At 32.8% G+C, this 16,316-nt stretch overlaps 1 pseudogene; it reads left to right on the top strand.

Annotated features, from left to right (window-relative positions):
* Positions 1-14,481: 14,481 nt before the first annotated feature.
* Positions 14,482-14,938, top strand: LOC122904021 (annotated as a pseudogene).
* Positions 14,939-16,316: the final 1,378 nt, after the last annotated feature.

Below are 16,316 nucleotides of genomic sequence, written 5' to 3'. Positions count from 1 at the left end.
TTCTCACTACTAGTATTATCTCTTCTCTATTTTTAAGAAACATCACTCTTTTGGGAGCTTCAAATTCTAACATGCATATGTGTGTGCACGCGCACACCCCCTCCCCCCCAGACTTCTTACCTTAAAGGCTCTTACTTTCCTACCTTCTGGTGTGGGAATAAAACATTACATGAATAAGAGTTTGTGCTGAAGGGACCTATTCACAGAGGCCAAACTTAAGAAAGAAAAGTCTCCTAGAAAGTCCTTGGCAGTGTACCAGCATATAGGGCTGGTGTTTATGAAAACATTATCTTTTGGATCACTTTGAGACAATCTAACTGATGTTCTTTGTAATTTCCTTTCAGTCTCCCCCAAATTATAGAAAGTTTTGAAAAGATACTTGTGGGTCCCAAGGAGGTCATTCTGACCTGATTTCTATCACACGCTTAGCTCAACTAGCATAAACTGCTCAAGCGATATCAAGATCAAGATGCCCTTCTGTTTCATCATGTGATTTTTATGATCCTTGGGACAAAGGGATATCAAGAAAGAAAAGAGGGTCTGTGAGGGCATCTATGAGTCTCTGTGAGGTTCCCCAAAACAGGATATTGACACAATTTTCAAGTGGCTGATGTGCCACACATGTACCCAGTTCACTTACTGTGTCAAGTTATTCAGTTGCCTTAAACTATAGCAAACCACTAAATAAGGGAATCTGTTTACACATGTTCAGTTTGAGGTCAAGCTTCAAAATAAGCAAGATCCATTCACACAAAAATTGTTTCATTACATTCTTAGAAATGTCAAATTATATGAGGCTTTTGCAGGACTACCTACTCCTGATTACAGTCCTTGGACTTGATATCCAAGATTCAAATGTACAGAAAGCAGTAGTACTTTTTTTCAAGAAAAGTGTATCACTTATAGAATTACCTAGCAGGTGAAGAACTTGCCTATGGTTTAAATATGTTTCCATTCATGTTGTTCGATTTTGAGATAAGAGAATCACAACAATCACAGGCCACATTGAAAGGAAAATAAGGAGCAGTGGTTGAAGAAAGAAACAAACATTTCATGAGCACTTGTGAAATGTGTAATAATGTATGTCTTATTTAATCCTCAGAACTACTCTAGGCTTGAAAATGTACTTTATTGAGGCTCCTGGGTGGCTCAGTGGGTTAAGCCTCTGTTTTCAGCTCAGGTCATGATCCCAGGGTCCTGGGATTGAGCCCCACATGGGGCTTTCTGCTCAGCAGGAAGCCTGCTTTCCCCTCTCTCTGTTTCCCTCTCTGCTTACTTGTGATCTCTCTCTGGGTCAAATAAATAAATAAAATCTTAAAAAAAAAAAAAAAGAAAATGTACTTTATCTCAATTGTACAGGTAAGAATATTGATGGATGAAAAATTCAAATTCATTTCTTCCTGACTTCAAAGGCTATGTTTTTATATATTTTTATATGTTTTTTATATTTTTTGTTTTTGTTTTTTTGCACATTATTGTGAAAAGAGATAAAAAGCTTAAATTATCTAACATAAAGGAATCAAAGTTGAAATCATATCTTAATGACCATTGACTCTGCACAAAATTCTGAGCAATTATATCCCATTCTACACACTAGCCCAAAATTTAAATGTAAAAATATGAAACTGATATTGTAATGGTGGCTCTCTTAAAATGAATGTCACTGGGAATAATTATTTGGAGTCTTTTTTCTATTTGTGAAATAAATATCATAAGACAACTGCTATCAGGAGAAATATAGCATAATAGCTATGGCACCAATAAGAAGCAAGAGGTGGTGAAAGAATGTTTGATTTTTATTTGATTTTTTTAAGAATGTATTTATTATGAGGGAGATAGAGTGTGAGCAGGGAAGGGGTAGAGGGAGAGGCAGAAGCAAGCTCCTAGCTGAGCAGGGAGGCCCATGCAGGGCTTGATTCCAGGACTCTGGAATCATGACTTGACCTGAAGGCAGACGCTTAACCTACTGAGCCACCCAGGCACCTCAAGAATGTTTGAATTTAAATTATTGTTCATGGTTTATATAACTGTGAAGGTGTTTCAGTGTCTGCTCCTGATAATGTTGCTGTATCTACTTTAATATATATAATTGTTGCAAGAGACTCAGATCCATAACAAAAACGTGATGTGTTTCATGATCATCTATTTATATTTCCAAATTTGGCTAAAAAAAGGACTCAAATTTTCAATGAGTAAAAAATCATTTAATGAGGCTATGAACTGAAGTGTTCTTTATATCTTATGGTAGTCATTGAAGTGGAAGAAGGAATTTAAACCTTTGAAATTGTAACATAAACTAAAAATGGTATGACTAGAAAATGAAAGCAGTAGACCTTTAATAGTCTGAAAGCACTTTGAAAAACTATAGCTTACATTTATTTCCATTTATCTGATGACATTAACATAGCTGGGAAAATAACCTTTCATGATTCCCTGACTTTTATTCATCCTAGATCAAGCATATTTTCTTTATCATATGTATAATTTGAATAAAGGGTATATCTTCATATTATTTCTGGTTTTAACATAATAAAATATAGTGAATTAATAAATAATAAATGACAAGATAATTACAGATTAAGAGGTGGTAAAGAAGAAGAAATACAAGATAATCCATCAGCCTAGATTTTCTGAGTTTTATGGTAGCCTTATGATCTCTATTCTAATTTATAAGACAAATTTTGGTTTCTTGATTAGATAATATATTATTATAAATCATTAATAAATAGGAATATATACAATAATTCTCCCTTTAATTATTAGAGCAAACTAAGTTTTTTCCATTTATTCATACTTTACCAATTGGCTCACAAACATAGCTTAGAGAGGAGAATATGGTTGAAACAGAAGTTTAGGGCATAGCTTGCTGGAGAATTTAGTCTGTATATAATTTTTCTGGTGACCTGATTATAATGAGGCATTGATCAGCCCTCCAGTTTCCAGATTTTTGCTCATGTGAATTTTAGACCGGGAAAAAAATGTAAGTTCTGGTTTCCCAGATTCAGAAACTCCATGTATGTGACCGTGTGAATGTGTGCAAGGAGAAAGGGTGAGGGAGTGTGGATGTGTGTGTTTAGGGTATGTGGGTATATGTCTGGGTTTAGGCCAGGATATATGTATGCATGTGGAAGATGTGTGTCTATGCAAGTATTAATTGAAATACATATTTATATGTATATTTTCCATACATAAAACTTATAATTTCCGAATTTTATTGCAAAAGTCATTAGGAAAGAACAACAAAAATCTTGGAAAATGTTATTTTTCTTAACAAATCCAAAACTATAATAGTAAGAGGAGAAACACAGAAAAGGAGAATTTTTTGTGTGAGAAATTTTAATGGGTTTTAGTCAAACATATGCCAACTTTGGTTGTTCACTTATAGACAAGTAGAAATCAGTTAATGCACCCATAAAAATGACTGTGATGTCTTCTGGAAATGGCACTGAATACCACATCTCCCAGGTTTTACTGTTTTTCTTTGGGCCAGAAACTGGATGTAAATCTTTAAAAATATAATATCTTTATTGAATCCTTTTCAAAATAGTATTTGTCTTGAAACTGAGCCCAACTATAAGTATGGGTGGTAACAGTAGAGAGGAACATGATACTTGTCCATAAAAAATAAATAAGTAAATAAATAATCTTTGTCTAAAGGAGTATTTTATTGTGCCATACCAAAAATCGTTACAAAGATGAGATCAAATGGCTTCTTCAAAATAATTCAGTATCTGTGACTCCTTGAGATACATTTCTTGAGCATACAAGAGGGAATGACTTACTTATATATTAGAAAAATCTATAAATGCAAAACTAGATAATAAACTAATTATAAAACCAATGATCTCTATTTATCAAAAAATGCTTTAATACTTAAGTATAAAAATATTTGGGAAAAGGTGCAGCTAAAAATATGAAAGAATTTTCAGATTGCTTTTGAAGTCTGGAATGGAAAGAAAGTTTAGATTTTATAGACACTGTCTTTAAAAAATTAATTTGGGTTTAGTTAGGTCTTGGCAAATAATTACATCAAAACTGTCAGTTCAGAATCCATGCTTCTCCGGTATGTTAACCATTTGTGTGTGTGTGTGTGTGTGTTTAAGTTTTCAGTATTAAATTTCAGTTAATACCACTGCCTACTTCGCTTTGGGTTTGCATAATGGTATTATTTCTTAAAAAAAAAAGAACTTTTTTTGGACTATGAAACAAATTCTAACATAAGAATTAATATAAACCTCAACACTAAAATAATAAAGGTATTTCAATACACTTCAATAAGAATAATTTTCAGTATTTTCAAGAAGAATTTTAAAAAACATATAAACTGAAATTTTAAAAATATCAAATTCATATAATTGCATTTTCATATTCACATAGGTAAAGCAAAAATTCTATTTAACACAATAAATTTAGAAGTCTATCTAATTCCTTTTACTTTTCCCATTAGACTTTATTTAAATATTATTTTACTTTCTGTATTTGTTTCCTCAGGTATGTATAAAAGTTGAAGAAAGGATTATCTTCACATTCAAAAGCACAGAGCTGATACAATGTTCTAAGTAATTAAATAAAATTACACTTTTTACGGTCATGAATTATCTGGAGAATTGCTTCCATCCTTGGCTTTACCTATAGAAACCTAGCCTTATGTCTTTTTCCCCTCAATGTTCTGGTCAAATTTCCAATTTGCAAACATTTGGAAAGAAGAAGTATGAGGGGATAGAAAAAAAAATCACTTTTCCTACCAAATAATTCTAGGAAATGGGACCACTTGAATTTCAAATGTTTTCCAGTTTCTTTAATAATTTCTCAATATTTCCAGTAGTCATTTACAGCACACTTTTTAAAAAATATCAGCTTACTTAGAACAAGCCTTTATAAACTGCAAACATTTTGACCTGGACTTTTTTCACTGTGTAAGAATTAGAGAAAAAATAGAAAGCAACAACAGTTTCTCCATGACTATTGGCTAACGGCTTATCATAATGCATTTACTCTGGTATTGTAGGGTCATCTCTCATATTATTAACTTTGCTGTTTTTCACTAACTCCTAAATGATGTGCTTTGGTTCTTTTTGTTTTTTCACTTTTTTTTTTTTAAGATTTTATTTATTTATTTGACAAAGAGATCACAAGTAGGCAGAGAGGTAAGCTGAGAGAGAGGGAGAAGCAGGCTCCCTGCTGAGCAGAGATCCCGATGCAGGACTCGATTCCCGGATTCTGAGACCATGACCTGAGCCGAAGGCAGAGGCTTTAACCCACTGAGCCACCCAGGCGCCCCTGTTTCTTTACTTTTATATAATGTTCAGGGTTAACTGTATGAAACAAAAGCCCAATTGACATTTTGATTTTAATTGCACTGAGTGTTTAAATTTTGAAGAGAATTAGTATCTTTATCCTCCATAAATCTGGAGGATTTCTTCATTTACTCAGAACTTCATTAAGTACTTCAATAACATTTTGTGCTTTTCTCCATAAAATTTTGTATTTTTACACATTGCATATATGACATTTCTAGATTACTTGGATTTTGTTGCTAACTATCCATTCCTAATTATTCTTCAGTGTTATAGAGGAAACAATTGATTTTTGTCTTGATCTTGAAAACAACAATTTTACTAATGCCTCATATTGATTCTAATAATTTCTAGATAATCTTTCAATTTCTATATGTTAACATTCATAAAATATCTATGAAAATTACAGCTGCTTCTTTCCATTGTAACATTTTTTTCACCTGCTTAGAGAATTAGTTTTTAAAAATCTATTAAAGTTCTAAGTTACTTCAATATATTTTCTATTATCACACTATCTTTGTGTTTCTGTCATATAATGTACCCCATATAAGGTAGTTTTCAATATAGATGCTATACTCAATTTGCTAATATTTCAATTTAATTCTGGAATTTTAATCTTGATTGTTCCTCCTGCCCTTTGCTGACTAAAGCTCAAGGTGGTAGGTTCACTCATGCTTTGTTTGCTAGCTTGTTTGTTTGTTTTTCCCATACATGAGCTCATCTTTAAAAGAGATTTACATGTTTACATATTTGGACAGTGTTGAGCAAATGTTTCTCCAAAGGTGTTTTTATCTTTGACTCTAACAGGCATCCCTAAGGCATCACTGGTCTCAGGAAAGTTTATCTGCTAATTTCATGGCTTAGCTATTCTGGCCCAAATATTAGGATAGTCTTAACTATTATGGGTCCTCTCTCTCTCTCAATCTTTCTTTCTTCCTCTCTCCCATATTTCCATGATATTCTGGAAGGATCATGGCAAATTATTTTACTCTGGCTACCAAATTGATCTCAGAGAAAATTTTCATTTGATCAACTTTCAACCCTTCTTCGGTTTACATATCAGAGTTCTCATTAGAATTGGATTTCCTCCCTGGTAAGGTTATTTCTATTTTAGTTCTTGTCTTTAGTTTATTGCACCGTGCATTCTACGGTCAGTGTTCAGGAAATATTCTTGTATCAAAACATGGATTCTCTCTACCAATTTCAAGGGTCTTTGTGTTTGGTGACTTAAAACAGTGAGAAACAATGAATTCATTGGTCTGAACCATTTTATTCAATCTCTGTTGTATGCCTACTACCATGTTGTCACTCTTACCTTGATCTAAAACATCACATCACATAGAAAGCTCAATAAGATATAATCTCATAGAATTAAAAGAAATTTAAAGTGCTTTTTTTGCTCATACACATAACCTACTTATTAATTATAGAATTACATTTAATAAAACAAAAATCATTCTTTGACTTTTTCAAATTTATTAAACTTACATTTCTTAATTATTTGGTCATTGGAATATTAACTTTTAAAATAAAATTTTACAACTTTTTTTTGCAATTTCTAAAGTCTCCATGATTTCTCAAAATTTTCCAAAAGTAAGATTAACTCCACATAATTTTTAGGTAAGCAATGGTTAATTTAAGTATTTAAATGTTAAGATTTAATCTCTAAAACTGTTTTTATAATGGAGTAAATATCCGTATTTTGCTATTATTACAACTGCCAATTTTCTTACAGATATTCAGAGTGACTTAGAAGGCAAACATCTATGAACTCTATATGATTTTTCTTTTAACATACAGTGCAAGTTAACCTCATTTATATTTTGCTCTTGATATCATAGAAGAAAGTCAACTTTATTTGGTGGAATAAAAATTGAATAAAAATTCAAAGCTTTCTTCTTGCTATTTATCTTTAATAAGTAAATATTATAGAAAATGTATATTGATACATTCATATGACAAAATTAATGTAGCTATTAAAGAGGATTTGGACAGTAAGTAATTGCTAATATGGAAATGTTTCCAAACATATATAAAATGAAAAAGTGATTGCAGAAGCATACAGAGTATTTTGTATTCTGGAATAAAGTATAATTTACCAGTTAGTAGAAAGTCTAGGGAAAGGGTATAGGTAGGAGGAAACTTTTAGCTTTGCTTTATAGTACACAAACATTCATATTCATATATATATAATCTATCTGTGTGCATGTGTATATGTATTTATATAGTGATTTGCAAAGAAATTTTTTAAGGCCAGGGGCTTAAAACTGTTACAAGATATGTATCACATAAAATTTAAAATATTTATTGTGTGACATAGATGAAAAGAGACATTTGTTTACACTAAGTGATAAAAAAAAATCCCTTTTGTCCCCCAGATACATACCAGATGCATCTATAAATATTTATGAAAATCTGCCTGTTGGAACAAAGCTAGTCAAGTTGACAGCAACTGATAGAGACATAGGGGACTTGGGGCATTTTGAGTGTATAGGTATACAAAAAGAATTTTTAATAAATGAAGGTAGAGTATTTTTTGTTTTTAATCATTTAATAAAGTATAATGTAAAGTACATTTTCACTAGTTAAAAATAAGCCTGATTATCTTCCATTAGGATAAAGGAATTTTTAAAATATTCAGTAGTATATTTAACATGTTTTGTATGAGGTAAAATGTGATCATTCTTTCAGAGGTATGAATACACTCTGCACAATGTGTCTGCACTAGGGGACTTCCAAACAATTCAGACCCACAGCAGGATTCCCTGGGATTTTATTGTATGATTTTTTTCTAAGAAGTGGATTTTCCCATGGAACCCATGATAGTAGTCATATAAACTGAATATTTATTCCTCATTGTACATTCTCACAAGTACTTGGCATACATAATAATTTCTTTGGGTCTTTACTTTCATAATCCTTATCTTATGTATGATGCCTGGACAGGAATCTTAATTTATCCAAGCTCATACACCCAATTTGCATGGTAGAATTTACACTGAAATCAGTCTGCTTGATTGATACTTGTAACTCTAAGTACATTCTATATGACTACAATTTAGGAGCCCTGTCCCCTAACAACCAAGGCATAATGCAAAGGGAGAAGAGAAAGGAACATTTCTCTTCTTAAAAAGTTATGTACATTTTCATACATGAAAAGAACAGGATTAAATGCTTACTGTCTATTATATCAGCAGAAAGAATCCCATGTAGGAAGTAGACTCTGAGATTGAAGAGGAAGGTGATCTATGGAAGACAGGATCTATGGTAAGTCAGCACTTCAGCAAAAGGAGAAGGCTGTCAAAACATGTAGTGAGGACAAGAGAATGACAGCAGAAATGGGACAGTAATTAAAGATTGGAAGATTGATAAAATAATTATGCTAAATATAAGTGGAGGCTGGTTTCTCCTGTTAACATGGGATACAAATGTAGAAAATGAGAAAATACAATGAACAATATGAGGATGAATTTAAATCAAAGGCTTTAGAGTAAACTTAAGTTTTTCATTTTATGTATATGTGCAGGAAGATATGTATGTGTGTGTGTATATGTGTGTAGTTACATAAATAAATATTGATGCTATTTTATGTGTGCATGCATACACACACACACACACACACACACACACATACTTCTGTAGTTATGTATCCTGAAAGAGTAAAAAAGCTTAGGAGGATGATACCACAATAGAAATGAACACAGCTAGTAGGCAGATACTGACTTTTAAATGCCATTTTATCCTATAAGAACTCTTCAGAGAAAAGGCTTTTTTTTTTTTTTTAGATGACTGGGATTAGAATACAAGATGAATTTGTAATGTGACAGAAAGCAAGAATGCGCTCAAAGAATGATGAGGGGGTACTGGGTGGTAAAATCGGTGAAGCGTCTGACTCTTGGTTTCCACTCAGGTTGCAATCTCAGGGTCACTGGGATCTAGTCCCGTATGGGGGTCTGCACTAACATGGTGTCTGCTTGAGATTCTTCCTCCCCCTTTCTCCCACTGCCCCTCCCACTTGTGCATGCTCTCTCTCTCTAAAAATAAATAAATAAATCTTTTAAAAAAAATAATATGAGAATATGTTAAAAAGTCACAGAAATCAGCTTGAACAGCTCCCCCTAGCCAATATTAACATAAAAATAAATAATAGTTGCAGATTATAATGCATTATATAAAATAGGATACCATGATTCCATAAAGATATAAATACATAAATTGACAGTTTGATAGTAAACTAATGCTTATATATTTTCACAAATACCTTACCACAAAATATATATTAAATGCAAAGAATAAAATAGAATTTTGGAGTGGTAGACACCATTCTAGTCAAGTAATTAAAATGGACTTAAACAGTAATGAGACAAACTGATAGCATACAATAAGAACACAGATTAACTTTTGTGATATTTAATCCAAAACTACATAACCCAAATCTTACTATGAGCTGATATCAGACAAATCCTTTTTGAGGAAAATTCTTCAAATTGCCAGCCTTAAATCTTCAAAATGCTCTTAAAACTTAAAGCCATATTAAAGAATTTCCCAGATTGAAGGAGACTAAAGAGGCACGATAATGTGATTCTGAATTGGATTTTTTTTGCTATAAAAATATTATTGAGACAACTGGTCAAACTCAAAAGATGGAAGGTCTCAATATTAGACTTCAGAATTTTGTTTTTGTTGTGATAATGTTGGAGAATGCTCTTTAAGTACTGTACATTAAAATATTTAGAGATGATGAATATCACATAACCAATTTATTTATTTTTTAAAAATTTTATTTCTTTATTTGACACAGAGAGAGAGACAGAGAGAGGGGGTATATAAGCAGGGGGAATGGGAGAGGGAGAAGCAGGCCTCCCGCTAAGCAGGGAGCCCAATGTGGGGACTGAGTCAGGACCCCAAGATCATGACCTGAGCCGAAGGCAGACACTTAATGACTGAGTCACCCAGGTGCCCCACCAACTTATTCTTAAATGGTTGAGGAGGGAAAAAAAATCTCCGCCTGTCTGAGATTATTTAAAACATTTAGCAATTATAAAGACTTAAAAAATAGAAAGGAAAAAAAGATAGATATAGGAGACATGCAGAGAAGAGAAAACATCTGAAATCATACTCTAAAACTTCCTGAGGAAGCACACAAAAAGTAAGAGGAACTAATCCTAAAGAGTGTCATTCAATAACATGCTCTTAAAAAAGAAGATTTGATGCTACATATTAAAAAAGGAAAAATAGGTTTCTGGAAAACCAATACAGAATTGCTGAATCTAAGACATACTGTAATAAAATAATAGATATTAACAAAAAAGGGAAGAAAATACTTGGGCCCCTAAGAAGGAAGACTGAGTCACTTATAAGAGTGATAATTATATTATAAACAGATTTTTCTACAGTATTTTTTGTAAGTTCATGGAATAGCATATTTAGGAAACTTGAGGACACAAAATGTGACTTAGGAAATTTATACCTAAGAAAATGACCTCATAGATTAAGAAAGCAGATACAATTTTAGGAATATGAAAGCATTAAGGAAATATTGTTCCTGTAAGCTCTTTCTGAGGAATTCACTAGAGAATGTACTCCAGACAACCAAAATAGCTGGAGAGATATCAGCATGAGAAATGGTGAGAATTGGATATATAGTTACTTATAGAACTAAAAATAAGTAATGTTTATAAAGGACAGAGTGTGTGTGACACATAGAGGGCTCATGTTTTGTAAATATAGATACAATAAAATTATTTAATAAGCAACTCACTAGTGAAATATTTTTTTTATTTTTGTTGATTTTTTTTTGTTATTATTTTTTTTTCTCTTTGCATACATCCCCCTACTCCAACCTCACCCTACCTGGTGCTGGAAGAACAAAAGCTTGTAGAGTAAGGGGGAAAAAAAAAAGAAGGGACTGGAAGAGCAATGGGGGGAAGCTGATCTTAGTAGCTATTAAAACATAATTCCTCTGAATTGCAAACTGTAATACTAATAAATGATTAGGTAGAAAGACATATGTAACAGAATATAAAATCTTGATAAGAGTTCCAAATTATCATGAAAATACAGCTTTCAATAAAACTGCAGAAAAGAATGGACATTTTCATAAATGCTATAATAACTGGATAGTATTGGGAAAAATGTAATTTTTTATACCATATACCAGAAAAAAATCAAACAGATTATTTTTTAAAAATGCAACCATATATGTAACAGAAAAAGTATGAAGAAATTTATAACCCTGGAGTAGAGAAATCTTTTCTAACTATAAGTCAAAATCCAAAAATTACATGAGAATAAATTGATGAATCATCACGTCATCATCACAACAACATTTTTATGGCAAAAAAAAATCACCATAAGCAAAGCAAAAATATAAATAAGATACTGGGAAAATATTGGCATATTAGAAGAAATAAAAGTAACAATCAAGTATGTCAATGGACTAAAGAATCAACAGTTTAGAGGAGTTGCAAATGACTAAACCATATGAAAAGATGCTCAATTTTGCTCATAATAAAATAAAACATTAAAATAATAGCACATTATTGCTTTTAACCTATCAGATTAGCAAAACTTCATGTTTGATTTTCTGTTAGGCTGTAGGAAACTAGACCCATACACTCTGGTGAAAATGAAAACTACTCAACCCTTGCTAACCCTTGCTAAGGAAATTTGGCTGAATCAAAGAAAATTGCATGTACATTTCCATTTAACTCCATAATCTCACCTCTACAAAATATCCCAAAATAACTCTGAAAAAATGTAAAAGACCTATACAAATGTTATTCATTGCTGCATTATTTAATAGCAAGATTGAAAATATACATAGGGTACTGTTTGTTTAAACTGTGTTTGTATATAAACTTGTTTGTATACATCTAGACAATAGAATAACCCATACCTAGAAAAAAAAGTGAGAAATTTATCTTGGTATATTATGTCATAATCATCAAGATAAATCAAGGGGGAGAAGGTAGAGAAACGTGTATGTCCTTTAATTTATCAAGGAAAGAAAACAGAATTATGTAACAAAAGTTTTAAAATGTGGGAGAACCTTATAGAGTTAGGAAATACATCAACCAATTATAAAGTATAGACTTTACTTAGATGATAATTTGAAAAGCAACAAAACCTCAAAGATGATCCAATAAATTTGATCATTACTGGAAATATGATGATGCTAATAAATTAATGTCATGCTTTTAGGTATGCTAACTATACCACAGTTATATTTTAAAGGAAGAGTCCTTCACCTTTAAGAGTAGATAAGAAAATATTTACAAATGTTATGACACGTTTGGGATCTTCAAAATAATCCAGGTAGAGAATAAAGCCGGAAATGCCACAGATGAGAAAACTGTGGCATGTATTGTCATTATTGAAGTGATATGTACCGGCAAGTTTATTGCATTATTTTTTTGGATTTGGTATATGTTATTTTTTTAAATAAAAAATGTTTTATTCCAGAAAATATATGCCCCATGATAATAAGCTATGAAATAAGATATTGCAGTAAGTTTTATCTTTAAAATAACAGATTTTGAAAAACTGATAGAAAAAAAGATATTAAGATTAAAGATTAGGGTGCCTGCATGGCTCAGTCAGTTAAGCATCTGTCTTCAGCTCAGGTCATGATCCCAGGGTCCTGGGATCCAGGCGCACATCAGGCTCCCTGCTCAGCAGGAAGCCTCCTTCTCCCTCTCCCACTCCCCCTGCTTGTGTTCACTCTCTGTGTCTCTCTGTGTCAAATAAATAAATAAAATCTTTAAAAAAAGAAAAAAGATTAAAGATTAAATTAAGATATTAAAGATATTAAGAATTTCTTTAATTGCACTCACTCTACTTCTGTTATCTCCCAGATACATAATGTCCAATCAGTCACAATATGGTTATCAATTCTACCTGCTAATTATGAGTTAAAATCCTTTCTTTCCTTTGCTATTGGAATTCAACATCTTTCACCCAGTCTTGAGCAATGCATTTTACTTTTCTCGAAATGTTCTGTTCTTGCATTATTTTTACTCTCCCACCACATCTAATCACCTATTTGGAGTATCCATACAATTTCTTCCGCTTCTTTGGCGACCCTTTGCCCTAATCTCCTAACCTTCATTCCACCTCAGCCTTCTCTGCCTGGATATCCTGTGCTCATTTTTCAACACTCAGCGCAAACTTCTCTGTGGATTCCACACCTCCACTCACCATGACCCTTCTATGAAATATTTTCTGATCTGCGCAGTTGAAGAGGCTTCTCTTTTCCTTGTCATTAACCATTCTCCACAGATTCTCAATGATGACTGGCTTATGAGATTCATCAGGTCAGTAACTGTGATTTGTCCTTTACCCCCAGAAATATTTTATCCATATCATTATTTTTATTCTTAACATATTCATCTTGTGAATGTTGAACAAAATTGCATCTGTCTTTTAGAGACAGGAGAGGTCACAAATGCCTATCTTTTGAATTATGAAGATACAGCCACCCCACATTCTTGGGTACTATATTTTATACCTTATGACGATGAACAAGGCATTTACAACTGGAACACTAACAGTGATTCTTCAAGATGTTAATCATAGACAAGCCACTTCCATGCACTCAGGATATTTACATGTAAGTTATTACAGAAATTTGGCCTTCAGATTTTGGCATAGAGAACAAGAGAGCAAAGTTGATGGATAACCAACATACCTTTCCTGGAAAGAAGAATCCCTTCATCCCATCCTTACTATATTGTCGAACAATGCTTCTCATTTTTCTTCCCTATAACAACTGAACCTGCTTTAGTTTGCTTCAAAAATTATAAAATTTAAAACTAGAAAGGACCCTAAATGATGACCATTGTTTAGCTCCTTGCTTTCAGGGAAATGTTTCACATTTTAAAATTGTAATATAAATATATTATAAACTTTTATAAATATATATATACTTTTGTAAATATGTATATATTATATATATAATATATATATAAATTTTATATATATATATAAGTTTTATATATATATAAAAGTTACAAATCTTTTTTCAAAAATTATTGACATTAATTGCAAGCATGCCTTTTCTGGTATTTTAAAATTATACAGAGATTTAAAAATACAGGTATGGCCCCCTCAACACTCCCTCCGCTCTCTCTGTCTTCTCGGCCCTGGGAACAGTTCTCCTGCCACAGCCCCTCATCCTCTGAAAATGTACGCCCGTGCAAAGTTCGTCTCCACCCTGTTCTTGGTCAGGAGCACCTCTCAGCTGTTGAGCTGATCACTGTCTGCAGTGGTGCTAAAACCACCCGAGACACTTAGAGATGAGGCACCTTATAAGGGCCTCAGCATCTTGGCAGCCCCACGTCCCCTGACCTCACTTATTCCTAGCTGCAGCTTCCAAACCGGCACCATTTCAAGGGACATTGATACAGTAGCCAAGTTCATTGGGGCTGGGGCTGCCATGGTAGGGGTGGCTGGCTCTGGGGCTGGAACTAGGACTGTGTTTGGGAGCCTCATCATTGGTTATGCCAGGAATCCCTCTCTGAAGCAACAGCTCTTCTCTTACGCCATTCGGGCTTTGCCCTCTTGGAGGCCATGGGGCTCTTTTGCCTGATGGTGGCCTTTCTCATCCTCTTTGCCATGTGAGGGAGCCGTCTCCACCTCCCATAAGTCTTTCTCCCATGTCTCGTCTGCCCTGTATATTCCTTTTCCTATACCTCCCCAGGCAGCCTGGGGAAAGTGGTTGGCTCAGGGTTTGACAGAGGGAAGACAAATAAATACTGTATTAATAAGAAAAAAATAAAAAAATAAAAATACAGGTATGCTCTTATTCCCATTATATAAATGGAGTACCAAATATGTAAAATTTAATTTACTTACAAAATTTATAAAACTAATCAGCAAGAAACTAGATCTTGAAAGCTAGATTTCCTGATTGTTGCTACATTTTTCTTTACAGAATACCTGATTGCTTAGAACTCTTAACCTAGTCTGGGAGTATTCTGAAAACACTCTTCTTTGGCATTCTAGTTATGTTATCTCATTCCCACAGTGTGTGTAATAAACCACCCCTGAAGAAAACCAAAGAAATGTGTACTTTATATTATCAGGCCACCAAACACAATCTAGATGGAGCTAAAATCAACTATATATATCGGAACTTCAGTAGTTTTGCAAGCTGAGCAATGACAGCTCTTGCTTAATCAGAATTTTCACTTAGATCAGAAATACGGTTTTATATAATGCCATAAAAGTGTTTAGTGGTTTGCTCTTGAATAACTTATCTCTCACTTAAAGCAATATTTTACAAATATTTTTGCAATGTCTTTTATCACTTTGTAGTAACAAACTGTAAGCCAAAATCCACACGTAGAAAACAATACCATTGCTCTGTTATACATCAAAAATCAACTGTTAGTTGTAAACCTTTTGCCAGAGATATGTTTTACTAAAAAACAAGGGACAGAAATTGTAAACAATAAATCTGTAGCCACAGATTTAATTTGTTTTCAATTTCAATTCCAGATAGTAGTCTACAGATTGTTATTAGAGGAATATTAGAAATTTTGGTTTCTAGAACATTCTTTTTATTAACAAATTGGACAACTCAACTTTTATCCTATTTTTTTTCCAAATCTAAGGTATTTTGAGTAACTAAAATTAGAAATATCCTTTTAAAACAACAACAAAATAAAACAATTACAATTATAACTGTCTTTATTAATCAGGTTTCTTAACACTATTGCCAAAACAAGTAAAATTAAAAAAAACAACAACAAAACAGTGGCTAAACATACTAAGCATTTCTTTGTCCCTTAGGCAGAGGAATGGAGGTTGGTTAACTAGATTGAGTGGCTCTCCTCTAGGCTGTGACTAGGGGTCCTGTTTATTGTATCTTTTGGCTTTGCTGTGTTGTTGCCTTATGTTTTTTCCCACAGGAAGAGGCTAAAGAGAGGGATAGTATGTGAAAGGTACCCCAAATATTTAATCATCTTGCTTAGACTGATACATAGCATTTCCACTTGCATTTCACTTGTTAGCACA

The sequence above is a fragment of the Neovison vison genome, chromosome 4 (genome assembly GCF_020171115.1).
Source record: "Neovison vison isolate M4711 chromosome 4, ASM_NN_V1, whole genome shotgun sequence".
NCBI classification, from domain to species: Eukaryota; Metazoa; Chordata; class Mammalia; order Carnivora; family Mustelidae; genus Neogale; species Neogale vison.
This window is presented reverse-complemented; position numbering and strand designations above follow the sequence as displayed.